Source organism: Lithobates pipiens, unplaced genomic scaffold (assembly GCF_037356315.1).
Source record: "Lithobates pipiens isolate NorthernLeopardFrog02 unplaced genomic scaffold, aLitPip1_a1.2 Scaffold_19, whole genome shotgun sequence".
Taxonomy (NCBI): Eukaryota; Metazoa; Chordata; class Amphibia; order Anura; family Ranidae; genus Lithobates; species Lithobates pipiens.
Genome location: NW_027507764.1, coordinates 28,263,441 through 28,279,403, shown reverse-complemented (window position 1 = coordinate 28,279,403; position 15,963 = coordinate 28,263,441).

The following is a 15,963-nucleotide window of genomic DNA, read 5'->3' as shown; positions in this document are numbered from 1 at the left end:
GGCAGGTAGGTATTTAGGTTCGCCGCAGCTTTTTATAGAGCCAGGGACCCCCATATACTACCGCATAAAGCCCCCTGATTGCCCCCTAGTTAACCCTTTCACCAGTGATCACCATATAACTGTTACAGGTGACGCTGGTTGGTTAGTTATTTTTTTATAGTTTCAGGGCACCCGCCATTTATTACCTAGTCTCACTAGTGTACCCCTAAATTTAGGGGTGTCTACTTTCCAAAATGGGGTCATTTGGGGGGGGTTTGTGCCATCTTGGCATTTTATGGCCTTCAAAACTGTAACGCCCTTAGAAAGCCTGAAGGCGGTGCTTGGTTTTCGGGGCCCCGTACGCGGCTAGGCTCCCAAAAAGTCCCACATATGTGGTATCCCCGTACTCAGGAGAAGCAGCAGAATTTATTTTGGGGTGTCATTTCACATATGCCCATGGCATGCGTGAGCAATATATCATTTAGTGACAACTTTGTGAAAAAAAAAAAAAAAAAAAAAAAAAGTTTGTAATTTTCCCGCAACTTGTGGCAAAATATAAAATATTCCATGAACTCAACATGCCTCTCAGCAAATAGCTTGGGGTGTCTACTTTCTAAAATGGGGTCATTTGTGGGGGTTTTGTGCCATCTTGGCATTTTATGGCCTTCAAAACTGTAATAGGTAGTGAGAAGTGAACTCAAAAATTTACGCCCTTAGAAAGCCTGAAGGCGGTGCTTGGTTTTCGGGGCCCCGTACGCGGTTGGCTCCCAAAAAGTCCCACATATGTGGTATCCCCGTACTCAGGAGAAGCAGCAGAATTTATTTTGGGGTGTCATTTCACATATGCCCATAGCATGTGTGAGCAATATATCATTTAGTGACAACTTTGTGTAAAAAAAAAATAAAAAATTTTTTTTTGTCATTATTCAATCGCTTGAGGCAAAAAAATAAAATATTCAATGGGCTCAACATGCCTCTTATCAATTTCCTTAGGGGGTCTACTTTCCAAAATGGGGTCATTTGGGGGGGTTTTGTACTGCCCTGCCAATTTAGCACCTCAAGAAATGAGATAGGCAGTCGTAAACTAAAAGCTGTGTAAATTCCAGAAAACGTACCTTAGTTTGTAGATGTGACAACTTTTGCGCAAACCAATAAATATACAATTATTGACTTTTTTTTTACCAAAGACATGTGGCTGAATACATTTTGGCCTAAATGTATGACTAAAATTGAGTTTATTGGATTTTTCTAATAACAAAAAGTAGAAAATATCATTTTTTTTCAAAATTTGCGGTCTTTTTACGTTTATATCGCAAAAAATAAAAATCGGAGAGGCAATCAAATACCATCAAAAGAAAGCTCTATTTGTGGGAAGAAAAGGACGCAAATTTTGTTTGGGTACAACATTGCATGACCGCGCAATTACCAGTTAAAGCAGCGCAGTGCCAAAGTGTAAAAAGACCTCTGGTCATTTACCAGCAAAATGGTCCGGTCTGAAAGTGGTTAAATATCCCCCAAAAATATATAAAAATTATTTTTTTTCCTCAGTTTAAGGTGATGCGTATTCTTCTATATATTTTTTGGTAAAAAATAAATCGCAATAAGCGATTATTGATTGGTTTGCGCAAAATGTATAGCGTTTACAAAAAAGGGGATAGTTTTATGGCATTTTTATAATTTTTTTTTTTTTACTAGTAATGGCAGCGATCAGCGATTTTTTTTCTGATTGTGACATTATGGCGGACACATCGGACATTTTTTTTACACATTTTTGTGACCATTGTCATTTATACAGCAATCAGTGCAATACAAATGCACTGATTCCTGTGTAAATGACACTGGCAGTGAAGGAGTTAATCAGGGGGTGGCAGTGTAGGGGTTATGTGTGTCCTAGAGGCGTGTTACTAACTGTGGGGGGGGGGGGGCATAGCTGTGTTTTAACAGGGAGCAGAGATCAGTGTCACTTGTTGCTAGGCAGAACGGGGAGATGCTATGTACATCAGCATCTCCCCGTGAGACGATCCCGGATAAGTCCGCAGGACCCATGGTCAGACTCATGGGGGTTCCGCCCGGCATGCGATGGCACGGCGGCAATTTTAATTGGATGTACCTGTACGCCAATTTGCCTGTCCGTGCCATTTTGCCGACGTACATCATTGTGCGCCGGTGGGAAAGTGGATAAAAAAATAAATAAAAATTTCCTCAGTTTAAGCCGATAGGTATTCGTCTACATACTTTTGAGTAAAAAACAAAAAAGCAAAAAACAAAAAACGCAATAAGTGCATATTGATTGGTTTGTGCAAAAAAAGTTATAGCATCTACAAAATAGGGGATAGATTTTTGGCTTTTGTATTATCTTTTTCTTACTAGTAATGGCAACGATCTGTGATTTTTATTGGGACTGCAATATTGCAGCAGACAAATGTAAGGCTGACCGCAGGTATTTGTAGGAGGAGTCAGGCTGCATTAAACCTGCCCTCCTCTGCCCCCTCCTCTCGTGGACGTTGGCTCTCGTGTGGCTGACGTCACTTCCGGCGGGTTGGAGGAGGACATTCTGCTGCTCTGGCACTCGTGGACGGGGGTGCTTTTGGCCCCCGCCGGCTCCGTTTGTTGGGCATCTGTCTCAGGTTGGTTCACAGTTCATCTCCGCGTCTGCGCTCGTCACAGTTCATCTCAGCTTCTGTGCTCGTCACAGTTCATCTCAGCGTCATACTAGTTTGCCTTCCACTGCAGCTGCCAAAGCAACCTTTTCCACAGGCTCCTTGTCCACAGCTACTCCATCCGTAGCCCCACCATCATGCACAGTGGTGTCGTCTGATTTTTTTATTTTTTTTTCACAATGTCAGCTAAATGCTGCTGGAGGATGCAGAGCAAATTAAATGCTTGTTTGCTCCAGTGACGAGGAGAAAGGGTATGATGAGGTCACTGACTGTACTTGGGTACCTGAGAGAACAGAGGAGGAAGAGTCACAACTCCAATGAGGCAGGATGTCCTCCAGGAGCCGGCTTAAGGGTAGCCACCCTATTGCATCACACCAAAGAGCTCCACAGGAGCTCATTGGTGTGTGATTTTTTTTTCAACATGTTTGCAGCAGATTGCAGTGTTGCTGTTTGCAATCTGTGTCTGAAGCGGATCAAGCGTGGCCAGAACACCAGTCGCTTGGCCACCACATGCTTGACAAGACATGATGACCTGTCATGCAGTCCACTGGCAACAGTACATGAAAGACCCACATCAAAAAAAAAAAAAAATGCAGATTTCTCGCTCATTTGGAATTTCTACCCCCTACTATACAAGTCTTCTGAAAAACCTCCACTGAGAGGGATGATGGTATAGCAATGGGTGCCACAGGAACTCGCACCCAATCTGCTAGCAGTACGCTACCTTTGATTTCACAAGGCAAATTTCACTAACTCAGTTGCTGAACCGTGAACTGTAAAAAAAAAAAAATGATATATATATATATATATATATATATATATATATATATATATATATATATATATATATATATATATACACACTGTCCCAGCCATCCACATTCTCAGCTTCTAAATGCTAGCTTGGCCAAATTGTTAGCGCTACTACTGCTGCCTTTTCATCTGGTAAACTCTGACCCCTTTCGTGAATTTGCAGAATGTGCTGTAGCACAGTGGTAGGTTTCAAAAAGAAATGTATTTTCACATTCCAGTTCTGTACCATCATGTGGAAGGCAATGTTTTGGCCTCGTTGGACAGGGCGGTCAGCAGCAAGGTTCACATTATTACTGACACATGGTCCAGCAGGCATGGTCAGGGACATAAAATGATCCCTCACGGTGCACTGAATAACTCTGCTGGCAGCTGGGAAGGATGCAAGACAGGGTTCAGTGTTGGAGCTTGTTCCGCCACCACGCCTCCAAAAAGCTGGTGGTGATTCAGCCACATCTATCTGCTCCACCCCCTCCTCCTCTTCTTCCTCTACGGCCTCTTCTGCTGAATTGTCCTCTGAACGAGCAGTGCTCCCTAAGCGTGCAAGGGGCTACACAAGTAGTCAGGCTAAAATATGACATGCGGTGCTTCAGTTGCTGTCTAGGGGACAGGAGCCACACCGGGGCAGTGATTCTGTCGGCTCTGCAGGGGGAGACTCAGAGGTGGTTGGTACCAGGGCAGCTTGCGCCAGGAATGGCTGTATGTGACCATAGCACCAACCTTCTCTCCATCCTCTGACAGGGACACTTGACCCATGCTTGGCACATGCCCTGAATTTGCTGCTGCTGCGTTTCTTGAACAGGTACCCAGGTTTAAAAGATCTTCTAAGGCAGGCCAGAAAAGTATGTGGTCATACATTGCCAGTATTCATCTGGCTTACATTCAAGGGGAATTTCAAACTGCCCACCAGCCACCACGTGTTTGACATGCCCACCAGGTGGAACTCAACATTGGCAATACTGCAGCGGCTGAACACGCAGCAGAGGGTCAACAATGAGTACGTCTGTGAGCATGGCACAAGGACAGGATCAGGGGAGTTTGGCTTCTTTTCACCATGGCAGTGGCTGCTGATAAAGGACACATGCACTGTCCTGTCACCATTTGAGGAGGCCACAAGGATGGTGAACCGCAGCAATGTGTGCATCAGTGAGGCCGCGTACACACGGGCGGACTGTTCGCCCAACCTTGTCCGCTGAACAGTGTTTGGGCGGACAGTCCGCCCGTGTGTGGGCTTTCAGCGGACAGTTTCAGCGGACAGTTGGACGGACAAAGTCTTTCGGAAATTCCGAAAAACTGTCCGCTGAAACTGTGTTTGAGCGAACAGTCCGCCCGTGTGTGGGCTTGTCCGCTGTACTTTCGAAATGAGCGGACTGTTCCCGCTCGGAAAGTCCGCCCATTTCGAGCGCGTGTACAGGTAGGCGGGGCCCGCGAAGGAGACGTCGCGGGCTCCGCCGCCTGGAATGGGCTTAAAGGGGAACCCCAACGCCGAAAAAAATCGGCGTGGGGGTTCCCCCCAAGTCCACACCAGACCCTTGTCCGAGCACGCTACCCGGCCGGCCAGGAAAGGGGGGCGAGCGAGCGCGCCCCCCCTCCCGAGCCGTACCAGGCCGCGTGCCCTCAACATGGGGGGTGCCTTGGGGAAGGGGGGGCCGCGCGGCCCCCCCACCCCAAAGCACCTTGTCCCCATGTTGATGAGGACAAGGGCCTCTTCCCGACAACCCTGGCCGTTGGTTGTCGGGGTCTGCGGGCGGGGGGCTTATCGGAATCCGGGAGCCCCCTTTAAGAAGGGGGCCCCCGGATACCGGCCCCCCACCCTATGTGAATGAGTATGGGGTACAATGTACCCCTACCCATTCACCTGTGAACTAAAGTACAATAAAAAACACAACACAGAGAAAAAATATTTTATTGCACAGCCGGGGGTCTTCTCGCCGGACTCCTCCGCTATGTGTGTGTAGCTCTTTTGCTAGCGGAGGAGTCCGGCTTTCTTCCTCCCCGCCGCCGGCCTCTTCTCCCGACTTCGGGGGTCTTGTCCCCCTCTTCGGTTCTTCTGCCGGGCCACCGCGCCTGGTCCGGTGGCCCGGTCTTCTGTCGCCGTCTTCCGTTCTTCTGTCGCCGCCTTCGGTTCTTCTGCCGGGCCACCGCGCCTTCTTGTAGCTCTTTTACAGGCGGTGGCCCGGTCTTCTGTCGCCGCCGCCTTCCGTTCTTGTTCTTCTTCTTGTTCTTCTTCTTCTCCTGGAGATGTTGACTCGACGAGCTCTCCGGCCGGAATGCCAGGGACATGCTCCGCTGCCACTTATATAGTGACAATGGGGCGGTGTCACATGGTATATGTCACATGGGTTGGTCACATGGGTTGATGTCACATGGGGACTATGACATCGTAAGGGGGCGGGGTCACCATGTGACCAACCCATGTGACATATACCATGTGACACCGCCCCATTGTCACTATATAAGTGACCGCACAGCGCGGCTCTGGCATTCCGGCCGGAGAGATCGTCGAGTCAACATTTCCAGGAGAAGAAGAAGAAGAACAAGAAGAAGAAGAACGGAAGGCGGCGGCGGCGACAGAAGACCGGGCCACCGCCTGTAAAAGAGCTACAAGAAGGCGCGGTGGCCCGGCAGAAGAACCGAAGGCGGCGACAGAAGAACGGAAGACGGCGACAGAAGACCGGGCCACCGGACCAGGCGCGGTGGCCCGGCAGAAGAACCGAAGAGGGGGACAAGACCCCCGAAGTCGGGAGAAGAGGCCGGCGGCGGGGAGGAAGAAAGCCGGACTCCTCCGCTAGCAAAAGAGCTACACACACATAGCGGAGGAGTCCGGCGAGAAGACCCCCGGAGCTGTGCAATAAAATATTTTTTCTCTGTGTTGTGTTTTTTATTGTACTTTAGTTCACAGGTGAATGGGTAGGGGTACATTGTACCCCATACTCATTCACATAGGGTGGGGGGCCGGTATCCGGGGGCCCCCTTCTTAAAGGGGGCTCCCGGATTCCGATAAGCCCCCCGCCCGCAGACCCCGACAACCAACGGCCAGGGTTGTCGGGAAGAGGCCCTTGTCCTCATCAACATGGGGACAAGGTGCTTTGGGGTGGGGGGGCCGCGCGGCCCCCCCTTCCCCAAGGCACCCCCCATGTTGAGGGCACGCGGCCTGGTACGGCTCAGGAGGGGGGGCGCGCTCGCTCGCCCCCCTTTCCTGGCCGGCCGGGTAGCGTGCCCGGACAAGGGTCTGGTGTGGACTTGGGGGGAACCCCCACGCCGATTTTTTTCGGCGTTGGGGTTCCCCTTTAAGCCCATTCCAGGCGGCGGAGCCCGCGACGTCTCCTTCGCGGGCCCCGCCTACCTGTACACGCGCTCGAAATGGGCGGATTTGCCTCCTCCTTACGTGGGCGAGTCCGTTCATTTCAAAAGTTGAGCGAACTGTTTGCCCAACCTTGTTCGTCAAACAGTCCGCTCGTGTGTGGGCAAGTCCGCTCATGCAAATTTTGAGCGGACTGTTTGATGAAACTGTTTGCCGAACAAGGTTGGGCGAACAGTCCGCCCGTGTGTACGCGGCCTGACACTGTCCCTCTAGTCTTCCTGCTGGAACACACACTTCATGGAATCTTGGACAGGGTATTTGAGGCAGAACAGCAGGAGGAAGAGGGGGGCTTCCTTTCCTCTCAAGGACCCCTTTATGCAGATAGCATTCCTGCGGGGGCCACTAAACTAGAGGTTGACTGATCTATCGGCCGATATTTGGCCTTTTTTTTAAGAAATCAGCATTGGCCGATTAACACAGCAGTGCGGCAGCTACACTATACCCGGCCTGCGGAGATGAGTGTGGATAAGTGTCCTGAGACTTCTGACTGTCCTCTGTTTTATTATAAAAAATATCAGGAGGAAATGGCCAGAGAAATAGATGTACCAATCACTCTAGAGGAAGTTGCAAAAGCATTAAAAATATTGAAATTAGGTAAATCACCAGGTCCAGATGGATTTACTTTGTCATATTATAGAATGTTCGCAGAGAAACTGGCTCCGAGATTCGTGGAAGCCTATAATTCAATACGGGAAGGGAAGCAAATTCCAACAGAAACGTTACTGGCGCATATAACAGTAATACCGAAAGAAGGAAAGGATCCCTCTCAGTGTCCCAGCTACCGACCTATTTCGTTGTTGAACGTGGACCTTAAATTGTTCACAAAAATATTAGCCATGAGATTGATAAATTTGATACCGGAACTAATACACCCTGATCAAGTGGGATTCGTCCCAGGGAGAGAAGGAAGAGAAAATACGCAACGAGTGGTGAACACAATTTACCTGGTACAAAAATTGCATAAGTCAATGGTGATAGTATCTGCAGATGCAGAAAAAGCGTTTGATCGGGTGGATTGGGTATTCTTAAAAGCAGTACTACAACATATAGGCCTGGGGGAGGGGATGCTGAGATGGATCCTAAACTTATATTCAAAACCAAGTGCTAGGGTGAAAGTGAATGACAGATTATCAGAGCCATTCTCCATTTTAAATGGAACACGCCAGGGATGTCCCCTCTCACCCCTGATATTCATTTTGACAATAGAACCTTTTTTAAGGAAAATACGTGCCAATGTGGATATCAGGGGGGTAAAAATAAAAAATGAAGATCAGAAGTTGGCAGCTTATGCAGATGATTTGATCTTTTTTGTAACGTCCCCAATTACATCTCTCCCATCTTTACTAATGGAGCTACGAGAATATGGGAAAATATCCAACTTTAGAATAAATTATGGAAAATCGGAGGCAATGGGAGTAGAGATGGATTCGCCTCAGTTGCAAGCAGTGTCCACGCAATTTGATTTTAGATGGACGAATTCATATATAAGTTACTTAGGAACAAAAATGTCAAAAAATCTAAATGAACTGTTCGAACTTAACTATATCCCACTGGTAAGACAGATCAAAAGTGATCTTCAAAAATGGGACAAAGAGATTTTTACATGGTTCGGGAGAACCAATATTATTAAGATGAATGTGATGCCCAGACTGTTATACATAATTCAAACTATACCAATTAAGATCCCTTCAAGTTTGTTTAAGGATCTTAGATCAAGATTTATGAAGTTCATCTGGGCTGGGAAGCCAGCAAGAGTACGTCGAGATATTTTAGTACTCCCCAAAGGAAAAGGAGGGATAGGACTTCCAGATCCAATAAAATACCAGGAGGCTTCACACTTAACTAGAGTAGTGGAATGGTGTAGGCTTAAAAACGAAAAACCGTGGATACAGACAGAACAAGCAGCGACAGATATCCCATTGGAAGGATTAGTGTGGATTCCAGATACAGAAATACCAATGGGATTGAGAAAACATCCAATACTAGGGGAGACATTACGAATAACTAAGAGTATTCAGGAAAACATCTATTTCAAGAATTCCCAGTCCGCTCCTTCCTATCCTTGGTACCCCAGCATTTCTACCGGGAATGACAGATCCAAAGTTTAAAACAATACAAGATAGAGGTATGAGTAGAATTTGTCATTTCTCGGTAGGCAATCGGTTAATGACTAAAAAAGATATTGAAAAAGGAATGACATTAGGACTAGACCCTTTCAGAATGAGGCAATTAGAAGCCTTTATTAGATCTAAATCAAAGGTATACGTAGAAATAAGGGCATTGACTGAGTTTGAAGAGATCTGTTTGAAAGGAGAGGAACTGAGACATTTGATGTCTTATTTTTATAGTATGTTAATAGAACAGGAGACTCCACAAGATTTGCCCTTTTTACAAGCTTGGGAAAGAGATTTAGGGACTACGTTTTCCCCAGAACAAAAGGATAAGATGTTGTTGTTTAATCAAAAGGCCTCGATGGCAAGCAGATATCAAGAAGGGGGGATACAAGATCCTTACTAGGTGGTATAGAACACCAAAAGTGTTACATCAAATTTACCCCCAGATATCAGAGACATGTTGGAGATGTCATGGAGCAGAGGGAACATTATTACATATATTTTGGGAATGTCCAAAAATTAGAGTGTTCTGGGAGATGGTAGCCGATACTATTGTAAGGATTACAGGAATTGACCTGGGAGATAAACCAGCAACTTTTCTGCTGCTGGACATCCCAATGGCAATAGAAAGATTCAAAAATTCTTTGCTGAGACATTTATTGATAGCAGCAAGGGCATGTATCCCGGTTCTGTGGAAAAAAAGCAACCCTCCAGCTAGAGCACAGTGGTTTCAGAGAATTGCAGAAATCCAACAAATGGAAAATTTAACAATGACAATGAGAGATCAAGATGAGAAATATCAGAAGATCTGGGCTCCACATCTAAATTATAGAGAAAGTATGATGTAAAACATTTCGAAATATGATAGAGCAGGCGGGTGGTGGTGGGGGGGGGGGGGGGAGTGAGGGGGGGGGATTATAGTGAAAATTCAAACATTTTTTTATTTTTTATTTTTTTGTATATTTATTTATTTATTTTTCTGGGAGGGAAGGGTGAGGGAGGGGGGAGGATGACGTGGAATTGAGGTATGGATTGAAATATTATAAGACTGTTATAGCTGTTAAAGAAGTTGTAGATGTATAACGAAATGTAATGTGAAATCTATGGAAAGAAAAGATGAAAAAATAAAGAATTTATAAAAAAAATAAAAAATATCAGAAATACAGCTCTGACCTCATAAGAGTGCCACTCAGCGCTCAGGAGACTCGTCACTCACCGCCTCTCTCCTCCTCCCGGTGCACTTGTCAGATGAGGAGAAGAGAGGTGGCAGCCGGCGAGTCACGTGCAGCACTCGTCTTAAAGAGGTATATAAACAAACTAAAAATTGAAAAAAAAAGTCATCTATAGACACTTTACAGCCACCTTTCTGTAGTGCACCCCCTTCCTCCACAGCCAATTCTCCGATATGCTTGCTCTAGCTACATTCCGAATAGAGTGTGTGTAGATCTGCCACTCACAGCCATCTGGTCCATCCAATTTGCATATTTTTTTAACCTTTCTGTCCTTGCAGCACAACCAGCAGTATTGGTCCAGTGACCATGGTGGCACTGGCTCTCACGCGCCTATTGAACAATAGATAGCATTCCAAGTCATTGAAGGTGTACGCACCTGTCCCATATACATTTATGTGACCATTAGATTGCAATTGGGTCTTGGAGTGGCATCTTTTTTGAACCAGAGTTCTTCTTTGTTCTGCACCTCTCTGCGTACCTCCCTCCTCCACAGCCACCTCTCTGTAGTGTACCCCATAACGCCCCTCCTCCACAGCCACCTCTCTGTAGTGTAACCCATAACGCCCCTCCTCCACAGCCACCTCTCTGTAGTGTACCCCATAACGCCCCTTCTCCACAGCCACCTCTCTGTACCCTCTTGTACTCCTCTCTTTAGGCAGAGGGTCACACCACAAGGGGAATAAATACACTTAGGGAAACCAAGTGGCAAAGCTTGGAGAGACAATTTTCAAAGATGGAGGATACCAAATGTTTGGTGCTGGCAACACTGATTCTTCCTTGGTACAAGGGTAATGCATTTGCAGGGGACACACCGAGCAAAGCAAAAACTTGGCTGCAAGAAGTACACACTATTGTGTCCAAGCAACAAAAAAGAGCCACCAGCGGAGACCAAGGACAAGGGTAGAAGAGGAGGAGGAACCCCGTCCCTCTGGTGGTCTTAAGAAAATGTATGCAAACATTTTGGGGGCTCATGGAACTCCTGCTGAAGAGAGTGATGAGCACTCCATCTCTGAGCAGTTGGAAACATACCTCCGTGAGCCACTGATAGACAGACAGACTGGTCTGCCACTTGAATGCTGGAAATAGAATGTATCCTGCCTGTGCCACCTTGCCCCACTGGCAAGAAAATCTCTCTGTCCACCTGCCTCTTCTGTTCTCAGTGAAAGAGTATTCAATGAGATTGGAATCATCTATGACACGAAGAGGAGCTCACAGGAGAAAATGCAGAGAGACGGTGTTTCCTGAACTACAACCTAAAGCTCTTTGTTGGAATTCAACATGAATTAATGTTATATTTCTAAAGTTTCTACACATCTGTTTTTACAACCGAGATCGGCCAATACTGACACTTGCAGTCCCACAGTTTTAAAAAGGTACAGATGAATGTGGCCCCAAACAGAATCTGCATAGCAAAATGACTTCTCTTCAGCCCACCTGGTGTGCAAGAAGCTTCAAATAGATTGATGATAAAGATGGCCCAGGGTGCATGGACTGCAATACTGTCCCCAGGAGCCAAGTATGGAAGGACAGTTAGTAATATAAAGGAGTATTGTTATGTGAACACTGATTGGTCCTAAGCAAATGGGACTGGCAATGGGGGGAGTTTGAACGAGTGAGTTTTGTAAAAAAGGATTGTTTCAGAGAGCTTGGTCTCTTCGCTGCACAGCCTTGCCATGAGGTTGTCTCTCTGCCATCTTGGGACCTTGCTCTGACTGATGGCTTGGGCCTAAACTCCATGTGGCCCAGACCCCTTTTATCATCCAGAACCAGCCGATGAAACCATGTATGATAAGTATCTTTTGATATTCTTATATTGTATGTGTAGCGCACTACTCCCTTGGGAGCTGCCGGGTGTGTTCATACCTTTCTGTTAACTGCAACCGTTCTTCCACCCCTGCACAAATTCACATCAGCACACAGTCCATGAACTTTTAAAAGAAACATTTATTAACTTGCTTGGAGTTTGTTCTTTATTTTGGGAATATGAGCTGCCTCTTACTTTCTGGTTCCTGATTGTATTAAATGTGCTTTCCCATAATGAACTGACCAATGCCCCACTGAAAGACATTGTGGTTATGTGGATGCTGGAAGCCCCAGGCCTCACCTGCCTATCTTGACTCCTGCAGTCCTCCCGCATCAGTTCAGGAAAGTCCTGGATGAGTCCAGTCCATGATTGCCACAGAAAGCCGATCCCAGTCTACTTTGTCCTCTTTGCAGCTACTTCCAGCTCCACATGGTCGGATACATCCTAAGCTGGGATGCCCGGTCCACTCCTGCCGATTACATGGCGGCTGTTATTCTGACTATCCGGCGCTGAGGTCACTGAACTGAGGGAGAGGGAGGAGGGAGAGGGAGGGGGAGGGAGAGGGGAGGGGGAGAGAGAGGGGAGGGGGGAGGGAGAGGGGAGGGGGAGGGAGAGGGGAGGGGGAGGGAGAGGAGGGGAGGGAGGGGGGAGGGGAAAGAGGGAGGGGAGAGGGGGAGGGAGGGGAGAGGAGGGAGGGGAGAGGGGGGAGGGGAGGGAGGGGAGAGAGGGAGGAGGGGAGGGAGGGGAGAGAGGGAGGAGAGGAGGGAGGGAGGAGAGGAGGGAGGGAGGAGAGGGGGGGAGGAGGGGGGAGATGAGAGAGGGGGGAGAGGAGGGAGGGGAGAGAGGGGGGAGGGGAGAGAGGGGGAGAGGAGAGAGGGGGGAGAGGAGGGAGGAGAGAGAGGGAGGAGAGGAGGGAGGGGGGAGGAGAGGAGGGAGGGGGGGGGAGAGGGGAGGGGGGGAGAGAGGGGAGAGAGGGGGGAGAGGAGGGAGGGGAGAGAGGGAGGAGAGGAGGGGGGAGAGGAGGGGGGAGGGGAGGGGGGGAGGGAGAGGGGAGGGGGGGAGAGGGGAGGGGGAGGGGGAGAGGGGGGAGGGGAGAATGGAAAATGTATGTTTGATTGTTGTAATATGATGTATGTTTTGAAAATAATAAAAGTAATTTGAAACCAAATTAAAAGGTAAACAGTGAGTAAACTGATCATACATAAGATGGAGCCGGGGGAATGATGGAACATTCACCCATACTTATAGGTCAACAATGAACGTGGCGTGCGGCGGTGGATGCCAAGGCGAAGCTGCGGACAATTCTCTCCCACGGGAGCAGAGGTGGCAAAAACCATGGCAAAGCAACAGGGAATCCTGAAGTGTGAGGTGTGACTGGGGGAGGGGACCCCACCAAAATCCATGTATGTGCATGGTCTGTGAATGAAAACATCTGTAAATGAAAAGCTGAGCGTCTTCACAGTAATTTTGAATGTTTGGGGTTAATTGACAAATGTGGGCAGTCTGAATGGAATATTCTGGCTCTAATTAGATTAAATTAACTGACTATTCAAAGTCGGTTCACACCGAGGTAACTCAGATCCGACTTCAGGTCGCCTCAAGTCGCACTGTTGAGAAAATCAATGTTAGTTAATGGAGCTGTCTTAACCACTTGCCGACCGCCGCACGACGATATACGTCGACAGAATGGCACGGGCAGGCATATGGGCGTACCTGTACGTCCCTGCCTTCCCGCGAGTGGGGGGCCCGAGCGGGCCCCCCCCGGTGCCTGCGGCGGTCGGTATTCGTTCGGGAGCGATCCGGGATGAGGGGGCGCCATTCATTCATGGCCACCCCCTCGCGATCGCGCCCGACGAATGAAAATGCTCCGTGACATCACTTCCTCTCCTGTAATGTAAACACAGGAGAGGAAGTGATGTAATCTCTCCTCCGTGTCGGTATTTTTCGTTCCGGCACCGAGGAGAGAGGATCGGTGAGTTGCACCAACACGACACTACACAGTAGAACATGCCAGGCACACTCACACTCCCCCGATCACCCCCCCAATTACCCCTGCCCCCCAGTCACAGTGACACCAATGTCATTTTTTATTTTTTTTGCATTGGTGTCATTTGTGACTGTAATAACTGTTAGGGCAGTTAGGGTTAGCCCCCTTTAGTTCTAATGTACCCCCCTAACCCCCCCAATAAAGGTTTAACCCCGTGATCACCCCCCGTCGCCAGTGTCACTAAGGCTGGGTTCACATTGCAGCAGTTTATGAGAACGAATGTGATTCGCACCGCACTGCAGTGCAAATCACATCCGATCTCTGTGCGATTCGAGTTCAGCCATACAGATAGTATGGCTGAATTCGTGTCGCACCCGCCGCAAATTCGCACGGGACCCTTTTTTTGGCCCGCAGCAGAATCGGATCGCATGGGTGTTCACACCATGCGATCCGAGTTTGCAGATCGCACTGCGATTTGCGAACTGATCTGGGGGTGTCATTAACATTTCACTGACACTCCCAGCAGTTCGCATAGGGCAGTGTGAACTGCCGCCGGGAGGCATGCGATGCGGGAACCCGCCGCGGATTTGTGGCGTTCCTGCATCGCTCCAGTGTGAACCCAGCCTAATAAGCGATCGTTTTTCTGATCGCTGTATTAGTGTCACAGGTGACGCTAGTTAGGCAGGTAGGCATTTAGGTTCGCCGCAGCTTTTTATAGCGCCAGGGACCCCCATATACTACCGCATAAAGCCCCCTGATTGCCCCCTAGTTAACCCTTTCACCAGTGATCACCATATAACTGTTACAGGTGACGCTGGTTAGTTATTTTTTTATAGTTTCAGGGCACCCGCCATTTATTACCTAGTCTCACTAGTGTACCCCTAAATTTAGGGGTGTCTACTTTCCAAAATGGGGTCATTTGGGGGGGGGGGGGTTGTGCCATCTTGGCATTTTATGGCCTTCAAAACTGTAACGCCCTTAGAAAACCTGAAGGCGGTGCTTGGTTTTCGGGGCCCCGTACGCTGCTAGGCTCCCAAAAAGTCCCACACATGTGGTATCCCCGTACTCAGGAGAAGCAGCAGAATTTATTTTGGGGTATCATTTCACATATGCCCATAGCATGCGTGAGCAATATATCATTTAGTGACAACTTTGTGTAAAAAAAAAAAATATATATATTTTTTTGTCATTATTCAATCGCTTGAGGCAAAAAAATAAAATATTCAATGGGCTCAACATGCCACTTATCAATTTCCTTAGGGGGTCTACCTTCCAAAATGGGGTCATTTGGGGGGGTTTTGTACTGCCCTGCCATTTTAGCACCTCAAGAAATGAGATAGGCAGTCGTAAACTAAAAGCTGCGTAAATTCCAGAAAACTTACCTTAGTTTGTAGATGTGACAACTTTTGCGCAAACCAATAAATATACAGTTATTGACTTTTTTTTTACCAAAGACATGTGGCTGAATACATTTTGGCCTAAATGTATGACTAAAATTGAGTTTATTGGATTTTTCTAATAACAAAAAGTAGAAAATATCATTTTTTTTCAAAATTTGCGGTCTTTTTACGTTTATATCGCAAAAAATAAAAATCGCAGAGGCAATCAAATACCATCAAAAGAAAGCTCTATTTGTGGGAAGAAAAGGATGCAAATTTTGTTTGGGTACAACATTGCATGACCGCGCAATTACCAGTTAAAGCAGCGCAGTGCCAAATTGTAAAAAGACCTCTGGTCATTGACCAGCAAAATGGTCCGGTCTGAAAGTGGTTAATGTACACTACAGCAGTCGCTCCGACTTCAAAAAAGGTTCCTGTACTACTTCAAAACGACTTCTAGGCGACTTGTACCCATTGATTTCAATGGAAGTCGTCTGCAAGTCGGATCCATGTTCATATTGCAGGCAACTTTACAGGAAGTAGAAAGGAATTTACCCAGCCCCCACTGCAGGCAGCCCCTCCTTCCCAAACACAGAGATTACTTTCGTTTTGTACGTTGTCTCTGTTGATCCGT